The sequence below is a fragment of the Chanodichthys erythropterus genome, chromosome 21 (genome assembly GCF_024489055.1).
Source record: "Chanodichthys erythropterus isolate Z2021 chromosome 21, ASM2448905v1, whole genome shotgun sequence".
NCBI classification, from domain to species: domain Eukaryota; kingdom Metazoa; phylum Chordata; class Actinopteri; order Cypriniformes; family Xenocyprididae; genus Chanodichthys; species Chanodichthys erythropterus.
In genome coordinates this window covers 38,132,275-38,149,250 of record NC_090241.1, presented here as the reverse complement: position 1 = coordinate 38,149,250, position 16,976 = coordinate 38,132,275, and the positions used below count along the sequence as shown (strand labels likewise).

Sequence of the window (16,976 nt, the reverse complement as noted above, 5' to 3'; positions counted from 1 at the left end):
TGAAGTCAAGACACTGATGATTAAAAATTGCCAGGGGATTTTTGATATCTCGAACGGTTTGGCCGTGGCGAGGCAACGAATTTATGGCGAGAAAAAGGAAACAGGAAATGTGTTATAACGTCTTAATACATATATTGATCTTTATGAAACTTCACGAGTGTGTTCGTTATAGGAGTCTGATCACATGGATGTGACTATTGTGAGTCAAAGTTATAGCGCCACCAACTGGCAGCAGGAAGTGTATCACTTTTTGAAATGTTTTGAGATCACCCTCTTATTTTTTCCTGATTTGCTTCAAACTTCATCAGTGTAATGTCAATACACAGCAGATGTAGACCTATGACAGGATTTTTGATATTTGAAATATTGTTGCCATGGCAACAGGTCAAACTGTAATAATATTCTTGAGTGTTTTTGAGGCTCTTAACATGCTTCAAATTGCATGAAACTCGACACACACATCAATATTGTCAACCAGTAGACATGGACAAAGCCATAGAAATGGGCGTGGTGGAGGGGCTCAGTAGCGCCACCTTTTGACAAAAGTGGGGGGGTTAGTTTTTCCTACAGTCACCAAACTCGGTACACATATTATTCTCATCAAGCCGGACAATTTTCTAATTTACATTCATTAGCTCCGACCAACAGGAAGTCAGCTATTTTGGTTTGAATGTTAATTTTTTTAAAAAACAGGCTATGAATTTTATACTACTACTCCTACAGGGTTTATCCAATTTACACCAAGCTTTTTTAACTTGTTGCGAACACATTGAAGTTGTTTAATTGCAAACGGATTTTGGATATCTCAAACGGTTTGGCCGTGGCGAGGCAACGAATTTATGGCGAGAAAAGGGAAACAGGAAATGTGTTATAACTTCTGCATACATTGATTGATGTTTATGAAACTTCAGGAGTGTGTTGGTTGTAGTAGTCTGATCACATGGATGTAACTATTGTGAGTCAAAGTTATAGCGCCACCAAATGGCAGCAAGAAGTGTATCACTTTTAAAATGCTTTGAGATCACCCTCTTATTTTTACCTGATTTGCTTCAAACTTCATCAGTGTAATGTCAATACACAGCAGATGTAGACCTATGACAGGATTTTTGATATTTGAAATATTGTTGCCATGGCAACAGGTCAAACTGTAATAATATTCTTGAGTGTTTTTGAGGCTCTTAACATGCTTCAAATTGCATGAAACTCGACACACACATCAATATTGTCAACCAGTATACATGGACAAAGCCATAGAAATGGGCGTGGTGGAGGGGCTCAGTAGCGCCACCTTTTGACTATAGTGGGGGTTTTAGTTTTTCCTACAGTCACCAAACTCGGTACACATATTATTCTCATCAAGCCGGACAATTTTCTAATTGACATTCATTAGCTCCGACCAACAGGAAGTCAGCTATTTTGGTTTGAATGTTAATTTTTTGAAAAAACAGGCTATGAATTTTATACTACTACTCCTACAGGGTTTATCCAATTTACACCAAGCTATTTTAACTTGTAGCTAACACATTGAAGTTGTTTAATTGCAAACGGATTTTGGATATCTCAAACGGTTTGGCCGTGGCGAGGCAACGAATTTATGGCAAGAAAAGGGAAACAAAGTGTTATAACTTCTGCATACATTAATTGATTTTGATGAAACTTTGGCTTAGTCTTCGTTGTACAAGGCTGATCACATGGATTTGACTATTGTGATTCAAAGTCATAGCGCCACCAACTGGAAGCAGAAAATGTGTCACTTTCAGCATACATTGAGATCACCCTCTTATTTTTACCTGATTTGCTTCAAAATTCATCAGAATAATGTTAAAACTTGGCACATGTAATCCTTTGAAAATGGGCAGGGAGGAGGGGCTCTATAACGGCACCTTGTAGTGCAGTAAATGTGGAGTGAATTTGACATAGTCCTTTGATGTTTAACCGTTTTAAGTGCCTATTGCCCGCTGTGCACAGTTGCCCTGAAGCCACCGGGGTGGCGGTGCCACCGGGCTTGGGCCCGCCATCGCTGCTCGCAGCTATATTTATTATTATTTATTTATTTTTTTTTTTTATTTTTTTTTTTTCCGTCTTCCGGGGCTTTTTGGGGGCCTTAACATGCTCAAAAACTCTTGAAAATTGGCACACACATTGGAATCCGCGGCCATTAGGACGCCGGAGAGGCTGGTACCCGGGCGTGGCAGGGGGGCTCGACAGCGCCCCCTTGAAAAAAGTCTGAAAATTTGGTCCATATATTAAACATGCTTGCACGTATTAGTATGAAACTCGGTACACATATAGACCTCATCGGGCCGAACAACTTTCGCGCTCTAAGTTAATCGCCACGCCAACAGGAAGTCAGCTATTAAGGGTTGTTTGAAAAACGCATGCTCTGGAATTTGATATACTCCTCCTAGACGATTAATCCGATCGCCACCAAACTCGGTCAGCATGAAGTCAAGACACTGATGATTAAAAATTGCCAGGGGATTTTTGATATCTCGAACGGTTTGGCCGTGGCGAGGCAACGAATTTATGGCGAGAAAAAGGAAACAGGAAATGTGTTATAACGTCTTAATACATATATTGATCTTTATGAAACTTCACGAGTGTGTTCGTTATAGGAGTCTGATCACATGGATGTGACTATTGTGAGTCAAAGTTATAGCGCCACCAACTGGCAGCAGGAAGTGTATCACTTTTTGAAATGTTTTGAGATCACCCTCTTATTTTTACCTGATTTGCTTCAAACTTCATCAGTGTAATGTCAATACACAGCAGATGTAGACCTATGACAGGATTTTTGATATTTGAAATATTGTTGCCATGGCAACAGGTCAAACTGTAATAATATTCTTGAGTGTTTTTGAGGCTCTTAACATGCTTCAAATTGCATGAAACTCGACACACACATCAATATTGTCAACCAGTAGACATGGACAAAGCCATAGAAATGGGCGTGGTGGAGGGGCTCAGTAGCGCCACCTTTTGACAAAAGTGGGGGGGTTAGTTTTTCCTACAGTCACCAAACTCGGTACACATATTATTCTCATCAAGCCGGACAATTTTCTAATTTACATCCATTAGCTCCGACCAACAGGAAGTCAGCTATTTTGGTTTGAATGTTAATTTTTTGAAAAAACAGGCTATGAATTTTATACTACTACTCCTACAGGGTTTATCCAATTTACACCAAGCTTTTTTAACTTGTTGCGAACACATTGAAGTTGTTTAATTGCAAACGGATTTTGGATATCTGAAACGGTTTGGCCGTGGCGAGGCAACGAATTTATGGCGAGAAAAGGGAAACAGGAAATGTGTTATAACTTCTGCATACATTGATTGATGTTTATGAAACTTCAGGAGTGTGTTGGTTGTAGTAGTCTGATCACATGGATGTAACTATTGTGATTCAAAGTTATAGCGCCACCAAATGGCAGCAAGAAGTGTATCACTTTTAAAATGCTTTGAGATCACCCTCTTATTTTTACCTGATTTGCTTCAAACTTCATCAGTGTAATGTCAATACACAGCAGATGTATACCTATGACAGGATTTTTGATATTTGAAATATTGTTGCCATGGCAACAGGTCAAACTGTAATAATATTCTTGAGTGGTTTTGAGGCTCTTAACATGCTTCAAATTGCATGAAACTCGACACACACATCAATATTGTCAACCAGTAGACATGGACAAAGCCATAGAAATGGGCGTGGTGGAGGGGCTCAGTAGCGCCACCTTTTGACAAAAGTGGGGGGGTTAGTTTTTCCTACAGTCACCAAACTCGGTACACATATTATTCTCATCAAGCCGGACAATTTTCTAATTTACATTCATTAGCTCCGACCAACAGGAAGTCAGCTATTTTGGTTTGAATGTTAATTTTTTGAAAAAACAGGCTATGAATTTTATACTACTACTCCTACAGGGTTTATCCAATTTACACCAAGCTTTTTTTAACTTGTTGCTAACACATTGAAGTTGTTTAATTGCAAACGGATTTTGGATATCTCAAACGGTTTGGCCGTGGCGAGGCAACAAATTTATGGCAAGAAAAGGGAAACAAAGTGTTATAACTTCTGCATACATTAATTGATTTTGATGAAACTTTGGCTTAGTCTTCGTTGTACAAGGCTGATCACATGGATTTGACTATTGTGATTCAAAGTCATAGCGCCACCAACTGGAAGCAGAAAATGTGTCACTTTCAGCATACATTGAGATCACCCTCTTATTTTTACCTGATTTGCTTCAAAATTCATCAGAATAATGTTAAAACTTGGCACATGTAATCCTTTGAAAATGGGCAGGGAGGAGGGGCTCTATAACGGCACCTTGTAGTGCAGTAAATGTGGAGTGAATTTGACATAGTCCTTTGATGTTTAACCGTTTTAAGTGCCTATTGCCCGCTGTGCACAGTTGCCCTGAAGCCACCGGGGTGGCGGTGCCACTGGGCTTGGGCCCGCCATCGCTGCTCGCAGCTATATTTAGGGCCCAAGCGAAAAATTCGCGCAGGGCCCTCTTGTTCTTCTAAGGATTTTTTTTTTTTTTTTTTTTTTTTTCGTCTTCCGGGGCTTTTTGGGGGCCTTAACATGCTCAAAAACTCTTGAAAATTGGCACAAACATTGGAATCCGCGGCCATTAGGACGCCGGAGAGGCTGGTACCCGGGCGTGGCAGGGGGGCTCGACAGCGCCCCCTTGAAAAAAGTCTGAAAATTTGGTCCATATATTAAACATGCTTGCACGTATTAGTATGAAACTCGGTACACATATAGACCTCATCGGGCCGAACAACTTTCGCGCTCTAAGTTAATCGCCACGCCAACAGGAAGTCAGCTATTAAGGGTTGTTTGAAAAACGCATGCTCTGGAATTTGATATACTCCTCCTAGACGATTAATCCGATCGCCACCAAACTCGGTCAGCATGAAGTCAAGACACTGATGATTAAAAATTGCCAGGGGATTTTTGATATCTCGAACGGTTTGGCCGTGGCGAGGCAACGAATTTATGGCGAGAAAAAGGAAACAGGAAATGTGTTATAACGTCTTAATACATATATTGATCTTTATGAAACTTCACGAGTGTGTTCGTTATAGGAGTCTGATCACATGGATGTGACTATTGTGAGTCAAAGTTATAGCGCCACCAACTGGCAGCAGGAAGTGTATCACTTTTTGAAATGTTTTGAGATCACCCTCTTATTTTTTCCTGATTTGCTTCAAACTTCATCAGTGTAATGTCAATACACAGCAGATGTAGACCTATGACAGGATTTTTGATATTTGAAATATTGTTGCCATGGCAACAGGTCAAACTGTAATAATATTCTTGAGTGTTTTTGAGGCTCTTAACATGCTTCAAATTGCATGAAACTCGACACACACATCAATATTGTCAACCAGTAGACATGGACAAAGCCATAGAAATGGGCGTGGTGGAGGGGCTCAGTAGCGCCACCTTTTGACAAAAGTGGGGGTTAGTTTTTCCTACAGTCACCAAACTCGGTACACATATTATTCTCATCAAGCCGGACAATTTTCTAATTTACATTCATTAGCTCCGACCAACAGGAAGTCAGCTATTTTGGTTTGAATGTTAATTTTTTTAAAAAACAGGCTATGAATTTTATACTACTACTCCTACAGGGTTTATCCAATTTACACCAAGCTTTTTTAACTTGTTGCGAACACATTGAAGTTGTTTAATTGCAAACGGATTTTGGATATCTCAAACGGTTTGGCCGTGGCGAGGCAACGAATTTATGGCGAGAAAAGGGAAACAGGAAATGTGTTATAACTTCTGCATACATTGATTGATGTTTATGAAACTTCAGGAGTGTGTTGGTTGTAGTAGTCTGATCACATGGATGTAACTATTGTGAGTCAAAGTTATAGCGCCACCAAATGGCAGCAAGAAGTGTATCACTTTTAAAATGCTTTGAGATCACCCTCTTATTTTTACCTGATTTGCTTCAAACTTCATCAGTGTAATGTCAATACACAGCAGATGTAGACCTATGACAGGATTTTTGATATTTGAAATATTGTTGCCATGGCAACAGGTCAAACTGTAATAATATTCTTGAGTGTTTTTGAGGCTCTTAACATGCTTCAAATTGCATGAAACTCGACACACACATCAATATTGTCAACCAGTATACATGGACAAAGCCATAGAAATGGGCGTGGTGGAGGGGCTCAGTAGCGCCACCTTTTGACAAAAGTGGGGTGGTTAGTTTTTCCTACAGTCACCAAACTCGGTACACATATTATTCTCATCAAGCCGGACAATTTTCTAATTGACATTCATTAGCTCCGACCAACAGGAAGTCAGCTATTTTGGTTTGAATGTTAATTTTTTGAAAAAACAGGCTATGAATTTTATACTACTACTCCTACAGGGTTTATCCAATTTACACCAAGCTTTTTTTAACTTGTTGCTAACACATTGAAGTTGTTTAATTGCAAACGGATTTTGGATATCTCAAACGGTTTGGCCGTGGCGAGGCAACGAATTTATGGCAAGAAAAGGGAAACAAAGTGTTATAACTTCTGCATACATTAATTGATTTTGATGAAACTTTGGCTTAGTCTTCGTTGTACAAGGCTGATCACATGGATTTGACTATTGTGATTCAAAGTCATAGCGCCACCAACTGGAAGCAGAAAATGTGTCACTTTCAGCATACATTGAGATCACCCTCTTATTTTTACCTGATTTGCTTCAAAATTCATCAGAATAATGTTAAAACTTGGCACATGTAATCCTTTGAAAATGGGCAGGGAGGAGGGGCTCTATAACGGCACCTTGTAGTGCAGTAAATGTGGAGTGAATTTGACATAGTCCTTTGATGTTTAACCGTTTTAAGTGCCTATTGCCCGCTGTGCACAGTTGCCCTGAAGCCACCGGGGTGGCGGTGCCACCGGGCTTGGGCCCGCCATCGCTGCTCGCAGCTATATTTATTATTATTTATTTTATTTTTTTTTATTATTTTTTTTTTTTCCGTCTTCCGGGGCTTTTTGGGGGCCTTAACATGCTCAAAAACTCTTGAAAATTGGCACACACATTGGAATCTGCGGCCATTAGGACGCCGGAGAGGCTGGTACCCGGGCGTGGCAGGGGGGCTCGACAGCGCCCCCTTGAAAAAAGTCTGAAAATTTGGTCCATATATTAAACATGCTTGCACGTATTAGTATGAAACTCGGTACACATATAGACCTCATCGGGCCGAACAACTTTCGCGCTCTAAGTTAATCGCCACGCCAACAGGAAGTCAGCTATTAAGGGTTGTTTGAAAAACGCATGCTCTGGAATTTGATATACTCCTCCTAGACGATTAATCCGATCGCCACCAAACTCGGTCAGCATGAAGTCAAGACACTGATGATTAAAAATTGCCAGGGGATTTTTGATATCTCGAACGGTTTGGCCGTGGCGAGGCAACGAATTTATGGCGAGAAAAAGGAAACAGGAAATGTGTTATAACGTCTTAATACATATATTGATCTTTATGAAACTTCACGAGTGTGTTCGTTATAGGAGTCTGATCACATGGATGTGACTATTGTGAGTCAAAGTTATAGCGCCACCAACTGGCAGCAGGAAGTGTATCACTTTTTGAAATGTTTTGAGATCACCCTCTTATTTTTACCTGATTTGCTTCAAACTTCATCAGTGTAATGTCAATACACAGCAGATGTAGACCTATGACAGGATTTTTGATATTTGAAATATTGTTGCCATGGCAACAGGTCAAACTGTAATAATATTCTTGAGTGTTTTTGAGGCTCTTAACATGCTTCAAATTGCATGAAACTCGACACACACATCAATATTGTCAACCAGTAGACATGGACAAAGCCATAGAAATGGGCGTGGTGGAGGGGCTCAGTAGCGCCACCTTTTGACAAAAGTGGGGGGGTTAGTTTTTCCTACAGTCACCAAACTCGGTAAACATATTATTCTCATCAAGCCGGACAATTTTCTAATTTACATTCATTAGCTCCGACCAACAGGAAGTCAGCTATTTTGGTTTGAATGTTAATTTTTTGAAAAAACAGGCTATGAATTTTATACTACTACTCCTACAGGGTTTATCCAATTTACACCAAGCTTTTTTTAACTTGTTGCGAACACATTGAAGTTGTTTAATTGCAAACGGATTTTGGATATCTCAAACGGTTTGGCCGTGGCGAGGCAACGAATTTATGGCGAGAAAAGGGAAACAGGAAATGTGTTATAACTTCTGCATACATTGATTGATGTTTATGAAACTTCAGGAGTGTGTTGGTTGTAGTAGTCTGATCACATGGATGTAACTATTGTGAGTCAAAGTTATAGCGCCACCAAATGGCAGCAAGAAGTGTATCACTTTTAAAATGCTTTGAGATCACCCTCTTATTTTTACCTGATTTGCTTCAAACTTCATCAGTGTAATGTCAATACACAGCAGATGTAGACCTATGACAGGATTTTTGATATTTGAAATATTGTTGCCATGGCAACAGGTCAAACTGTAATAATATTCTTGAGTGTTTTTGAGGCTCTTAACATGCTTCAAATTGCATGAAACTCGACACACACATCAATATTGTCAACCAGTAGACATGGACAAAGCCATAGAAATGGGCGTGGTGGAGGGGCTCAGTAGCGCCACCTTTTGACAAAAGTGGGGGTTAGTTTTTCCTACAGTCACCAAACTCGGTACACATATTATTCTCATCAAGCCGGACAATTTTCTAATTTACATTCATTAGCTCCGACCAACAGGAAGTCAGCTATTTTGGTTTGAATGTTAATTTTTTGAAAAAACAGGCTATGAATTTTATACTACTACTCCTACAGGGTTTATCCAATTTACACCAAGCTTTTTTTAACTTGTTGCTAACACATTGAAGTTGTTTAATTGCAAACGGATTTTGGATACCTCAAACGGTTTGGCCGTGGCGAGGCAACGAATTTATGGCAAGAAAAGGGAAACAAAGTGTTATAACTTCTGCATACATTAATTGATTTTGATGAAACTTTGGCTTAGTCTTCGTTGTACAAGGCTGATCACATGGATTTGACTATTGTGATTCAAAGTCATAGCGCCACCAACTGGAAGCAGAAAATGTGTCACTTTCAGCATACATTGAGATCACCCTCTTATTTTTACCTGATTTGCTTCAAAATTCATCAGAATAATGTTAAAACTTGGCACATGTAATCCTTTGAAAATGGGCAGGGAGAAGGGGCTCTATAGCGGCACCTTGTAGTGCAGTAAATGTGGAGTGAATTTGACATAGTCCTTTGATGTTTAACCGTTTTAAGTGCCTATTGCCCGCTGTGCACAGTTGCCCTGAAGCCACCGGGGTGGCGGTGCCACCGGGCTTGGGCCCGCCATCGCTGCTCGCAGCTATATTTAGGGCCCAAGCGAAAATTCGCGCAGGGCCCTCTTGTTCTTCTAAGGATTATTAGGGCCCAAGCGAAAATTCGCGCAGGGCCCTCTTGTTCTTCTAAGGATTATTTTTTTTTTTTTTTTTTTTTTTTTTTTTTTTTTTTTCGTCTTCCGGGGCTTTTTGGGGGCCTTAACATGCTCAAAAACTCTTGAAAATTGGCACACACATTGGAATCCGCGGCCATTAGGACGCCGGAGAGGCTGGTACCCGGGCGTGGCAGGGGGGCTCGACAGCGCCCCCTTGAAAAAAGTCTGAAAATTTGGTCCATATATTAAACATGCTTGCACGTATTAGTATGAAACTCGGTACACATATAGACCTCATCGGGCCGAACAACTTTCGCGCTCTAAGTTAATCGCCACGCCAACAGGAAGTCAGCTATTAAGGGTTGTTTGAAAAACGCATGCTCTGGAATTTGATATACTCCTCCTAGACGATTAATCCGATCGCCACCAAACTCGGTCAGCATGAAGTCAAGACACTGATGATTAAAAATTGCCAGGGGATTTTTGATATCTCGAACGGTTTGGCCGTGGCGAGGCAACGAATTTATGGCGAGAAAAAGGAAACAGGAAATGTGTTATAACGTCTTAATACATATATTGATCTTTATGAAACTTCACGAGTGTGTTCGTTATAGGAGTCTGATCACATGGATGTGACTATTGTGAGTCAAAGTTATAGCGCCACCAACTGGCAGCAGGAAGTGTATCACTTTTTGAAATGTTTTGAGATCACCCTCTTATTTTTACCTGATTTGCTTCAAACTTCATCAGTGTAATGTCAATACACAGCAGATGTAGACCTATGACAGGATTTTTGATATTTGAAATATTGCTGCCATGGCAACAGGTCAAACTGTAATAATATTCTTGAGTGTTTTTGAGGCTCTTAACATGCTTCAAATTGCATGAAACTCGACACACACATCAATATTGTCAACCAGTAGACATGGACAAAGCCATAGAAATGGGCGTGGTGGAGGGGCTCAGTAGCGCCACCTTTTGACAAAAGTGGGGGGTTAGTTTTTCCTACAGTCACCAAACTCGGTACACATATTATTCTCATCAAGCCGGACAATTTTCTAATTTACATTCATTAGCTCCGACCAACAGGAAGTCAGCTATTTTGGTTTGAATGTTAATTTTTTGAAAAAACAGGCTATGAATTTTATACTACTACTCCTACAGGGTTTATCCAATTTACACCAAGCTTTTTTTAACTTGTTGCGAACACATTGAAGTTGTTTAATTGCAAACGGATTTTGGATATCTCAAACGGTTTGGCCGTGGCGAGGCAACGAATTTATGGCGAGAAAAGGGAAACAGGAAATGTGTTATAACTTCTGCATACATTGATTGATGTTTATGAAACTTCAGGAGTGTGTTGGTTGTAGTAGTCTGATCACATGGATGTAACTATTGTGAGTCAAAGTTATAGCGCCACCAAATGGCAGCAAGAAGTGTATCACTTTTAAAATGCTTTGAGATCACCCTCTTATTTTTACCTGATTTGCTTCAAACTTCATCAGTGTAATGTCAATACACAGCAGATGTAGACCTATGACAGGATTTTTGATATTTGAAATATTGTTGCCATGGCAACAGGTCAAACTGTAATAATATTCTTGAGTGTTTTTGAGGCTCTTAACATGCTTCAAATTGCATGAAACTCGACACACACATCAATATTGTCAACCAGTAGACATGGACAAAGCCATAGAAATGGGCGTGGTGGAGGGGCTCAGTAGCGCCACCTTTTGACAAAAGTGGGGGGTTAGTTTTTCCTACAGTCACCAAACTCGGTACACATATTATTCTCATCAAGCCGGACAATTTTCTAATTTACATTCATTAGCTCCGACCAACAGGAAGTCAGCTATTTTGGTTTGAATGTTAATTTTTTGAAAAAACAGGCTATGAATTTTATACTACTACTCCTACAGGGTTTATCCAATTTACACCAAGCTTTTTTAACTTGTTGCTAACACATTGAAGTTGTTTAATTGCAAACGGATTTTGGATATCTCAAACGGTTTGGCCGTGGCGAGGCAACGAATTTATGGCAAGAAAAGGGAAACAAAGTGTTATAACTTCTGCATACATTAATTGATTTTGATGAAACTTTGGCTTAGTCTTCGTTGTACAAGGCTGATCACATGGATTTGACTATTGTGATTCAAAGTCATAGCGCCACCAACTGGAAGCAGAAAATGTGTCACTTTCAGCATACATTGAGATCACCCTCTTATTTTTACCTGATTTGCTTCAAAATTCATCAGAATAATGTTAAAACTTGGCACATGTAATCCTTTGAAAATGGGCAGGGAGGAGGGGCTCTATAACGGCACCTTGTAGTGCAGTAAATGTGGAGTGAATTTGACATAGTCCTTTGATGTTTAACCGTTTTAAGTGCCTATTGCCCGCTGTGCACAGTTGCCCTGAAGCCACCGGGGTGGCGGTGCCACCGGGCTTGGGCCCGCCATCGCTGCTCGCAGCTATATTTATTATTTTTTTTTTTTTTTTTTTTTTTTTTTCCGTCTTCCGGGGCTTTTTGGGGGCCTTAACATGCTCAAAAACTCTTGAAAATTGGCACACACATTGGAATCCGCGGCCATTAGGACGCCGGAGAGGCTGGTACCCGGGCGTGGCAGGGGGGCTCGACAGCGCCCCCTTGAAAAAAGTCTGAAAATTTGGTCCATATATTAAACATGCTTGCACGTATTAGTATGAAACTCGGTACACATATAGACCTCATCGGGCCGAACAACTTTCGCGCTCTAAGTTAATCGCCACGCCAACAGGAAGTCAGCTATTAAGGGTTGTTTGAAAAACGCATGCTCTGGAATTTGATATACTCCTCCTAGACGATTAATCCGATCGCCACCAAACTCGGTCAGCATGAAGTCAAGACACTGATGATTAAAAATTGCCAGGGGATTTTTGATATCTCGAACGGTTTGGCCGTGGCGAGGCAACGAATTTATGGCGAGAAAAAGGAAACAGGAAATGTGTTATAACGTCTTAACACATATATTGATCTTTATGAAACTTCACGAGTGTGTTCGTTATAGGAGTCTGATCACATGGATGTGACTATTGTGAGTCAAAGTTATAGCGCCACCAACTGGCAGCAGGAAGTGTATCACTTTTTGAAATGTTTTGAGATCACCCTCTTATTTTTACCTGATTTGCTTCAAACTTCATCAGTGTAATGTCAATACACAGCAGATGTAGACCTATGACAGGATTTTTGATATTTGAAATATTGTTGCCATGGCAACAGGTCAAACTGTAATAATATTCTTGAGTGTTTTTGAGGCTCTTAACATGCTTCAAATTGCATGAAACTCGACACACACATCAATATTTTCAACCAGTAGACATGGACAAAGCCATAGAAATGGGCGTGGTGGAGGGGCTCAGTAGCGCCACCTTTTGACAAAAGTGGGGGTTAGTTTTTCCTACAGTCACCAAACTCGGTACACATATTATTCTCATCAAGCCGGACAATTTTCTAATTTACATTCATTAGCTCTGACCAACAGGAAGTCAGCTATTTTGGTTTGAATGTTAATTTTTTTAAAAAACAGGCTATGAATTTTATACTACTACTCCTACAGGGTTTATCCAATTTACACCAAGCTTTTTTTAACTTGTTGCGAACACATTGAAGTTGTTTAATTGCAAACGGATTTTGGATATCTCAAACGGTTTGGCCGTGGCGAGGCAACGAATTTATGGCGAGAAAAGGGAAACAGGAAATGTGTTATAACTTCTGCATACATTGATTGATGTTTATGAAACTTCAGGAGTGTGTTGGTTGTAGTAGTCTGATCACATGGATGTAACTATTGTGAGTCAAAGTTATAGCGCCACCAAATGGCAGCAAGAAGTGTATCACTTTTAAAATGCTTTGAGATCACCCTCTTATTTTTACCTGATTTGCTTCAAACTTCATCAGTGTAATGTCAATACACAGCAGATGTAGACCTATGACAGGATTTTTGATATTTGAAATATTGTTGCCATGGCAACAGGTCAAACTGTAATAATATTCTTGAGTGTTTTTGAGGCTCTTACAGTTTTTTCCAATTGCTAACACACTAAAATGACATGCACAGCACAATTATTTAAACTGACACACAGAGAGCAAAACTTCTTCTCAAGTCTCCAAAAGTCTAAACACCTTTTCTGTTTTACACACATTTTGCATTTCAAAATAGCACTTTTTAAATTCACTAAATACAGTTCTCTGCATAAGACACAACAATCTGACATAAAGTCACATGTTTGCCATTTCAAAACACTGCCATTCAAAATGACACTACATGAGCTAATTGGCCAATTACATGTGCCACCTGGCCAGACACCTCAGTGGTTAATTGTTAACACTTCAATCAGGATGTAAGCACTATGAAAAGACCACAGGTGAGAACCTTTTTTTTTTTACAACAACAATGGAAGACATTGCAGAGAGAGGAAGAGGAAGAGGAAGAGGAAGAGGGAGGTTGAGAATAAGAGGGGGAGGAAGAGTGAGAGGTAGGGGTAGAGCAGGTAGAGGAGTTCATGGCCAAAGAAGACAAACACTTTCAAATGAAATCAGAGCAACCTTAGTAGATCATGTCATCAACCATGGGTTGACAATGCGTGAGGCTGGACAGAGAGTGCAGCCAAACTTGAGCCGTTTTACTGTCGCCTCTGTCATCCGGACCTTTACACTGGAGAACAGGTACGTAACCAAAATTTCATGTAGTACACATGTAGTATACCCCATGTCATAGTGTACCAGTTGGGTGACACCTGTTTACTTAGTGTATGACATCAGCCATTCATGAATTGTACAAGTTTCCTGTACAATGTACTCTACTGTGGGGGAAAATATTTAGGCTGCATTGTCCAAGCCCTATATATATTTTTATTTTATTTTTTCTAAAGGACTGAGAGACGACACCATGGTGGAGGAAGGGGCCAAATGTTCACCGGGGTACAGGAAGCTGCCATTGTAAACTTGGTTTTGGAAAATAATGAAATCAGATTACGAGAAATTCAAAGCCACATCATCCAAGACAACACCTTATTCAACAACATTCAACGAGTTAGTCTGTCCACATTGGCTCGCATTCTCAAGCGAAACCAAATCAGAATGAAACAACTTTATAAGGTGCCGTTTGAGAGAAACTCTCAAAGAAACAAAGAGTTCAGACGAGCATATGTGGATGTAAGTACTATATTGACTGCAGTACACTACACACAACACTGTTTCCCAGTGTACTGGATAACACCATATTGAGTGATTTTTGTTCTTTGTTTTCAGGGAGTACTGGAAATGGATGCTCATGCAATCCCACATGAGTTCATCTTTATAGATGAGGCTGGGTTCAACCTAGCAAAGACCAGAAGAAGAGGGAGAAACCTCATTGGCCACAGAGCCATTATAGATGTTCCTGGCCAACGTGGTGGGAACATCACAATGTGCGCTGCCATCTCCAATATGCATGGTGTCCTCCACCGTCATGCCAAACTTGGACCATACAACACAGCCCATATTCTCACATTTCTGGACAGACTTCACAACATTCTCATACCACCAGAGCGTATGAATGATTCAGACCATCAAAGAAACCGGTACGTTGTAGTATGGGACAACGTGAGCTTTCATCGTGCAGCCCCAGTCCAAAACTGGTTTGCTGACCACCCAACATTTCTCGTGCAATACCTCCCACCATACTCACCATTTCTGAACCCCATAGAAGAATTCTTTTCGGCATGGCGGTGGAAGGTATACGACCGGCAGCCCTTTGTGCGCATGCCTCTTGTGCAGGCCATGGAAGAGGCATGTGATGAGATTGATGTGGGTGCAATTCAGGGATGGATAAGGCACTCAAGGCGCTTCTTCCCTCGATGTCTGGCAAGGGAAGATATTGCCTGTGATGTTGACGAGGCGTTGTGGCCAGACCCGGCTGTGCGGCAAGATGCTGCCTAATTATTTTTCTTGCCTTTTTTTTTTTTCGTTTTTTTTTACTGTAATATATTTTTTTTTCAGAAATTTTCTTTTTCAGTTTACTTTTTTTGTAAGAATATTTTTGTTCAGTCCCATGTAAATATATCTGCTGTGCTTATGTTGTACTGACTTGTTTACTGTAGTGAAGGAAAAAAAATAAAAATGTTGCAACAGCATGTGTGTGTATCTGCAAATATTTCTGTGCATGTGAACAATCTGATACATATTTTAGTATTATGGCAAAGCATACTAAAGATGGGGGTGCTTTTCATTATGCCCAACAGTGTGTAGGTGGTTAGGCAAAAATCTGGTAATATGAATGAAGTGTGTGCCATTTCATGCAAAAGTTTGATTTTGATAATGCTCTGTGTAGTTTTGGTTGCAGTGCTTCATTTTGCAGGATATATGAGGTATTTTGCAGTTTGGGTGTGTGGTTTTGTGAATTGTGTTAAATGTTTTGATAAAACCAGACTAGTTTGAAAAATTGTGTGTTAGCAATTGGAAAAAACTGTAAGTAGGCGCACGGCCGATTCTCGCGAGAATTATTACGTCACCTAGGTAATTTTCGCCTACTCTTTTTGCTTCTGACATACTTAATCGCTCGCCTACTGCTTTTCCCCTACTAAATAGTAGAGAAGTAGGCGGTTTCGGACGCAGCCATTGATCACGAGATAATGCGAAAGAAAAAATGATGATGTATGGCTTTTCAGGGCTTCCGTACTTTTTTGATTGGATGGTTAAAAACGCCTAATCCAGGTCTGAAAACACCCCAAAATGGGAAAACGCCCCTTTTTTGTTCCGCAGAGATCTGTGCTTGGCCCCGCCACGGAAATGGCGGAAAAGCGCCATGAAATCTACCTGCGGCCATAAATATATTGCATTCGTAGAGTTAAGCACTACCAAAGAGAATGAGGCGAAAAGTTAAGGGAAATTGAGCATAAACATTTTCGGCACCCGCGCGGGAATCTTGCACTTTTGAGACGAGGCAAGACGTATCTCAAACGAGCCGACTTCACGTTTCCGTCTTTTATCTCCCTGCCTGCAGTCGCCGATCGTTAAATCCAGCCGAAGTAGAACACACCTTGCTTCTGTTTTCACAAAAAGATAAATACTGTCACAGTTATTAAGCCATTTTTCTCTATAGTTGGCGTATGTTTCGCCGTATATATCATATTTCAAAGTACTATGTTTCAATCCAATGTGTTGTGTTGACCCAGTGGCCTAATGGATAAGGCATCAGCCTCCGGAGCTGGGGATTGTGGGTTCGAGTCCCATCTGGGTCGATCTAAGTGAAATAAATTTTTGTACCGTACTTTCAAATACTACGCATTTTTTTCTTTCATGCATTGAAATATTTTTTCGTTTACTGAAGTTATTCCCCTTTGAAGTGCAATGCTGCTTTATTGGATCTTCATACTTAAAGACTTTTTGAAAAAAAATTGAAATATATTCCAAAGTCTTTTTGTTTTGTTTGTTAGCAACACAGTACCCAATGTGACTTCATTTACTATCTTTCAAAATGAAATGGGGGTGATTTT

General features: G+C 40.2%; 1 non-coding gene across 1 annotated transcript; it reads left to right on the top strand.

Annotated features, from left to right (window-relative positions):
* The first annotated feature begins 16,648 nt into the window (after window positions 1–16,648).
* Window positions 16,649–16,721, top strand: trnar-ccg (transfer RNA arginine (anticodon CCG)). The gene has a single exon. It is a non-coding gene; the product is annotated as a tRNA-Arg (tRNA).
* The last annotated feature ends 255 nt before the right edge of the window (window positions 16,722–16,976 follow it).